Below are 7,440 nucleotides of genomic sequence, written 5' to 3'. Positions count from 1 at the left end.
TGCAGGGATGTGCCAGTCTCCTCACTGCTGTGCCCCAGGACGTGGCAGCCAGGCTGTCCTCCAGCACAAAGCTGCAGCCAGGGCTCTGTCATGTCACCATCGTGTCACCACGCACCCCAGCTGCTGGCTGAGCTTCAGTGGCTGCAGGGACAGAGCAGACAGGCCAGGCAGCAGCAGAGCTGTGCAGTCCCAGGGTGGCACTTTCTGCCTGCAGAGCTGTAACTCCAGAGCATTTGGTGGCTTCTCCCTTTGGAGGTGAGCAGAGAATGGGTGGAGTGTGGATTGTCTTAATCCTTTTGGTCCCATCATTTCTTCAGCTGGGGTTTCCTTTGGATTTCCACCTAGGGACTGTCAGCAGCTGCCCATCAACATGTCTGATGGGCAGTGACTCCAAACTGGGCCATGACAGAGCAAGATACAATGAAGGAAGAATGCTGAAAGATATCCTCTGTGAGATATGTGCATCTTTGCCACAGCTTGTGTGTTTGTGATATGTCCTTATCACTGGATGGGACGGTTTTGGAAATTCTGGGCATGGACAAAACAACTAAGACTTACCAGAGCTTCTCCTTCAGCACTGATACCTCTCCTGCTCTCTGGGGAGAACTGGGCTGGAAGTGTATAACTTGAGTACCTGAGGTTTTGGGATATTTTACAAGCTAGATCTACATTTCTCAGCTGACCCTGCTCTGCAGAATAAGTGGAATGAACACCACAGCCAGTAGTTCTGGGCTTGGTCAGGGGTCTGAGGCTGATGCTCAGTCCCAGCACTGTGTTAATCAGCTGCTGTGGTGCAGGACACTGGTGCAGTACAATGGGCTGCAACCTTCACCCTGCAGTGAAATTTCGTGTCCCCAGGGCATCGACCACCCTGGCACTGGACACGATGGTCCCCCCTGAAGGAGTGGTTTTGATGCAGTCAGAAATGGCTGTGGTGGGCTGGGTGCTGCCAGCAGACCTGTCCTCTGAACAGAGAAATACTTCTGTTGGTGTTCCTAAGAGAAAGAGAGGAGGGAGGCTTGGTGTGGAGAGGCATGTGCAGCTGGGGACAGTTCTCATCTGGTAGAGCCCTTGCTAGGGCTCTGGGCTTTGTGCTGGCCCTGCTGTCCTTCAGGGAACACAACACAATGGATGGTGACAGCACATAGAGCTGTCACACTTGGCCTGTCATCCTCAACCAACACAGTGGAAGCCTCCAGGGCTTGCTGCCCTTCCCTCCTGACCAGTTTAGTGGGCTGTGTGCACATGAGGACTGTTACAGGAGCTGTCACCCTCCTGCTTCTTCCCAGACTGACCAGTCAGCTTCTTGTGCAAGTGTCTCTGTCCTTTTTGTCCATTTGGTGGTGGAAGGCACCTTCCTTCCTCCCTCTGGTCCTTCCTGCACTTTGCTGCCTCTGTCCAGTCCTTCCTTTGCATACATCTTTAGTGTGGTGCTGGACTTCAGCCAGAGCAGAAGGTGCTTGTGGCATGGGACAGGATGCAGTGAAGTTAAAGGAGCTTCCTGTGGTAGCCTGTCTCCTGACCAGGCACTTTTTTGGGATGTCATGGGCAGCAATGCCTCCCAGAGAGCAGTTTGAGTGAGGTCACTCTGCTTTTGGGAGCAGGTTGTAGAGTGCAGCTGTTTTGAGCCCTGCTGAGTCACTTGCCTTGGGCCAAAGACTGTGCCCTGCTGCATTTTCTATGCTTACCTTTATTTACTTTTATTTGTGAGCATCTCTGGAGTACTCCAAAGAAACACTGCTGCAAACCCAAAGGACCCATGTCCCTACAGCTGGAGCTCAGCTTATGCAACCATCTCCACTCCATGATAACAATAAGTTCCCAATTCTCCTTCACCACTTAACCCTTTGTGCTTCGCCTCCACTTCGCAGGGCGAGCTGAGCTTGGTGGGATGGTGCCTGTCCCCCAGAGCAGCTGGGAGCTGTGGCGGGGTGCAGCCAGCACTGCCCCTTCTCAGCCTTGAGTCCCACACCCTGTGAGGGTGGAAGCCCTGGCTGAGCCCCTCTGGAATAAGCCACTGTGGCAGATGTGGCCTCGCAGCCCTGCTGGGGCTCTGTGCTCAGCAGAGGGGAACAGCTCCAGACTCTAATCCGAGCAGACAGATTGAGGTCAAACGAGCCCTTCGTGCAACAAGCAGGAAAGGGCAGGGGAAGGGAGAGGAGGGGAGTGTGCCTGTGCAGGGGTAGCAAGGTGGGCAAAGCAGGGACCACCAGGGACTGGGCAGCCCCTCCTGGCCCTTCTCTGGGGGGTGACAGGTGCCAGGCAGTCTGTGGGGTGTGTGGCGTGGCAGTGGCAGCCCGGTTTCACCAGTGGGTGTGAAGTGCCAAGGCAGGGCTGGCTGTGGGGTGGGACAGATCGGCGCTGGGCACGTCTCTCCTGGCATTCCATGCGGTTTGCTTGGCCCTTCTCTGCTGTGATTTAGGCTCTGCACAGCCTCCTGAAGCTGAGGAAGGTGAAAGCTGACACTTACCTATCCCTTCTTTGGGACAAGGAGCAGGACAGGAAAGTGTCAACTGTACCTCATCTTGTTGGCAACCTTAGGAGTCACAGTGCTGGGGACTGACCTGCCACTCTTGTGCCAAGCCACAGGCTCAGAGGAGTGGGAGGTTCCACTGCTAAACCTCTGTGTGCCAACCACTTCATGTGCTTCCATCCACCTCTCTGGCCAGAGGCACCTGTGGAAGAAGAGCCCACTGCTGAGCACCCTCCTTCCTGCTGCCCCATTCCCAGCATCCAGGCTTCCCTCTTGGCTCAGCCCTGCTGCCAAACTGAGCAGCAAGGGATGAGCGACAAGCAGCTGGAGCAGGATTTAGTCTGCTCAGGTTTGCTCTTTTGTGGTGCTTTGGCATTTCCACACTGTGCTGTGCATGCTGGTCACCGCTGGCAGGGAGGGACTTGTAGTGCTCCCTTGTTCATGTGCGGGCTTTGGTTGGAGTCGTTCACCTGCATCATTCAACACAAATAATAGGGAGTAAAAGAAGGGAAAATGTTCTAAAACCCATAATTACTCCCCTCAAAACCAGGAGCCTTGACTGAACAGTCTTTTTTTGCAGTCTGGTGGTTGTTGCAAGAAAACACAGTGCACTGAGCTAATAAAAAATTCTATGCAGGCATTGGAACACCTGGATGTCCCAAACAGTGCCTGTTCCTCTGTGCATGAAGACATGTTGCCTGTTAAAATGAGCTCTTTGCTGCCTGGGAACCACGCAGGCTGCTGGTATCTTCTCATTTGGCTTAGGATGGAGATGGCTCAGTTTTCTTTCAGCCCAGGTAAGCCTGTGTTATTAAGAAAGTCTTGAGTGGCTCTGAAAGCATCTGCTCCTAGCAGGAATTGCTTGGACATGTCTAAACTGTACAATACCCTGTGATGCCTGAACTCATTCTCTGCTTGCCAGGAGGGGCACAGAGGTGTTTGTTGTGTGGCCAGTGTCACCCCCAGCTGCCCTGGACCCTGCTTCTCGTGCTCAGATGTCCAAAGGTGATGTCTCCACAATGTGACAGGCTCAGGGAGAGGGGCTGGGAGCTGCCTGGCTCTGAGAGCTGGGCTGCTCTGATGCAAATCCTGTTAGTGGTGAAGCAGGATGAGAGGGACAGAAGTGTGGAAACAGAATCAGCTCCAGACAGAATATATATATTTTTTTTGCCTGCTCCCTGGGAGACTTTTGAGAGCCTTAGAGCAGCATTTCACATAGTTGCTCAAGTGGAACTGTGCTGAATAAATAGTTGCTTTTCAGCAGTGGAGATTTAAAACCAAGGTCTTGGCAATTTCGGGTTGCTGAAAATCCCTCGGTGCTTTTCAGAGTAGTGGGTGTGTTAACCCCAGTACCTTGGCTAAATTCCCAGCTGGGAACCACCTCATAAAATTACTTTCATATTCCTAGCAGGAGCCATCTTAAAAATACTTCCTCCTTGTTTTTTCATTGTTTGCCCCAGCTGCCTCCTACTCTGGTGAGGCATAATTTTGAGCTTAGACATGTTTCTAGCTGACATATTTTTAGCACTCATGTCATCCTTCTACCACCATTGCTTTTTCCCATGTTTACTGACTACAGTTGGAATGGAGACAGAAATCACATCTCCTTCAGCCTGATAAATAAAATATTCTTGTCCCCAGTCTTCTTTGGCCATTTTCCATCCACTGGTTATCCTGACAGCCTTTCTTTGAGACTACTGCTGCTCTTGAGTTTGGCTGACCACACTTTGTGAATTGGGAGATGCCCTCCTCTGCTGGAAATCCTCCCCTGCATACATGTTAGGATCAAATTTACCTGCTTGGTGGCTTTATCTTACTAGTCAGCCTATAATTGACTCTATCAATCAAAGTCTTTTCCTCTTCAGTCATTTTCAACTTATGAATTCCCCATTTGCAGCAAAAGTTCCTGAAAACTACATGGTTTGCTTCAGGGATTCAGCCTGCTCAAGCTGCTTCCAGTGTGATATCCATATTGTCTTCCCTGGTTTCTCCTGCTTCTCATAGGCTAGTTTAATTAAGAAGGACTAATTAGGGAATTTGTTGACCAGGGTAAGTCCTGAGATGCTCTGCAGGGAACTCCACTGTCAAACTCCATGCAAGCTACACCTTTCCCTCCTTGTCCACAGCTATGCCTCCATCAAATCCTACTCTGCCTGGGATAAGCCTCTTCCTCTTTATCACAACAAATCACTTCCCATCATGGCCCTGCACTAAATGATTCTCTAAAATGTGTATTTTTCTTTATCTAGAAGGTCAGATAGTAACAAAAAAAGTGAGATGAAAATAAAAACAATCCCAAATGGGATAGTCTGGCATCCCCCACGTTTTTGCCCTGTCCAGTTTTTGCTCCCTCCCTTGCACATGGCCATGGGTGACAATGCTCAGGTTGCTTTTCCATGTTTCTTACTCACAGGTACTGCATTTTATGTTCCTCACCTTACTGGTGAATTTATTGAACCCCTTGCTCCCAATCTGTCTGTTTCATGGAATAGTTCCTCCAGGAATTTGGGTTGTGAGACACCTGGCCTTGTGGCTTGATCACAGGAAGATTTTAGATATTCACTTCTCTCAGCTGTGCTAAGTACATTTTCTGTATCAGTCACCCAGCTAAGTTCATATGCTTGTAATTATTGTCACTGTCCAGAGCTCCTGAGAAGAATTCACTTAGACTTGGGACCTCACCTGGATTTCCTGTGAATTTTCTTCCCACAGACTGAATCACAGCACTGCTTGTTCTGTCTTTATTACCTTTGTGTTTGTATGACCAGAGAACTTTCACTATTTAATATCCTTCCTCAGGTCTAACTCCTTTGACATTTGGCATTTCCTATTCCGTCTCTTCTATTTTCAGCCTCTAAAATTTTGCTCTTTGCTGATTAATAATTTCCCTTTCTTTGCTTTCTTATTCCTTTTATCTGCACTGCTCTACTCATTCCAGCAAGTTAGGAGCTACCCAGGATTTATTCCTTCACTGTTTTTCTGTGTTTGGGGTGAAGTCCCCAGGGAATTTTGCCTTTGCTTCAAAGACATTTGAGCCTACCTCTTATAGGCAAGGGTAGGTTTGCCCTTTTGAAACCAGGAACCTTTAGGCAGCACTCTGTTGTTTTCTGTCTGTTCTGTTTAGAAGAAGTCAAAATGAGACATGAGTTTTAAATAAATCAGTCTGTCCAAGGCTGTTTTCCAGTTCCATCTCTTCCACTCTGTTTTTATCATTCACCAATATTGAGTCTAAATCACAATCATGTCTTGGTGATGCATCTACAGTTGGCATTCAAGTCTTTAACTGTTGCAACTAGGCTGTATGAGCTTTTACTGTTGCATTTTTAGGTTTAGTTTGGTAGTTAATCTCCTAGAAGGGGCATTTTTCCTAGTTCCTCTCTTTTTATTAATAATGTTAACAGAACTCTCAGTGTCCATTCAAGCTTTCAGCACTCTCCTAATGGAGGTACTTCTATTTTTTTGTCCAAGAGGTGGTGGCCCAAAATGATCTTATTTCATCCTGTTACATGTCTTCATCCATCCCATTTATGAGGGCATTTTTGACTTCACATCTCTTCTTTCCCACCTTTCCTGAGGGAAACAGCCACACTGTACTTTTGCTCCACCAGGTTTGTTGTTCTTCCTGGTTTTGCCACCTCTCCAGCACCAGGGTCATGCCATGCAGAGTTGTTGTGTCCCACGGAGTGTTTGTCCCTCTGAACTGTCTCCATCCTTTGCCTAAGGGAGCCTGACCGAGTGAGGGATGAGGAGGAAAGGGCTGAGTGAGGGTCCTACATCAAGGTCTCCCCTCAGTCTTTCCATCTGTGTGACCTGGCCAGCCCTGACCCCTTTGGCTGCATAGCAGGAGAGGCAGTCTCCTTTGTCTCCTCCAGCCTTTCTTGTGGCTCAGGCTGTTGGTGCCCAGTCCCTGGAGCTGCCCCTCCCTCGAACAGCTCCAGCTACAGCTCTGCCTCTCCAGTGGGATCCTCTGATGGCCAGGAGTGGGGAGCCAGCAGCTCCTGCTGCATGAACAGTTCTTGCTCAGCCTCAGCAACACTACAGAAATGTTTTCCTCTGAATCTTTTCCATAATTACCTCCCTTTTAAATTCTTTTTCCCTTTCCGTAGCATATTGTCAGTGTCTACCAAACTTGAGCCTCTTGGGATTCTCAGGAGAAAACATGAGCTGATTTCTACTGGAGAGGGAATGAGCAGCTTCCAATTTACCAGACTGGGTGGATTATCTTGTCCTCTTGCTTTTAATAAACTGCACAGGATTAAAGAATGACTGTGGATTAGGTTGATTGTTTTTATTTTTTTCTCAGAGTTTTAACTTGGCACATAATTGGAGGCAAAACAGGGTTCTGGGTCCTTGTGCACCCCTGCCTTCCACACTGCCACTATAGCAAAACAACTAGTGAATCCAGCCAGGAATAGGGACCAGGGGCTTTGTGGCTTTGAAGGACTTACATGTTGTTAAACATTTCACAGTGCTTGAATTGTTTGTATGTATTGTTTTTTGTTTTCTTCCCCCTTCTCTCCTCCACTTCATCTTCAACATCTGCTCACCACAAACCTGATTTTAAAAAATGCATGCACTTATTAATTTATGAGCTGTGGTCAATGCTGTGGGAAGAGAGAGCTGAAGGGAAAAGGGGTTTGTGGAAGCAGCAGGGCTGTAATGAGATCAGCAATGGGGGAGGCTCCACATTTGGACTCTGCTCCTGCTCTGGCTGAGACACTTGATCCTCAAGGGAATGAACAGAGCAAATGGTATCGTCAGCTCCCCAGCAGTTTAATATTTCTCTGAATGATTGATAGCACAATGTACGGGACCTTCAGACATAAGGATGGAAAGGTTTAGACCACAAATATCCTGTGTTTATGGCTGACAGCAGCACCTAGAGGAGAGCAATTGCCCTGATGCTCTCCTCTGCTTCCCAGGGCAGCAGTGACCATTGCCTGGGGCAGGCAGTCCAGCTGTTCATC

This window comes from Lonchura striata, chromosome 12, assembly GCF_050655825.1.
Source record: "Lonchura striata isolate lonStrDom1 chromosome 12, ASM5065582v1, whole genome shotgun sequence".
NCBI classification, from domain to species: Eukaryota; Metazoa; Chordata; class Aves; order Passeriformes; family Estrildidae; genus Lonchura; species Lonchura striata.
The sequence above is the reverse complement of the archived record's forward strand: the minus strand, read 5'-3'. Positions refer to the sequence as shown.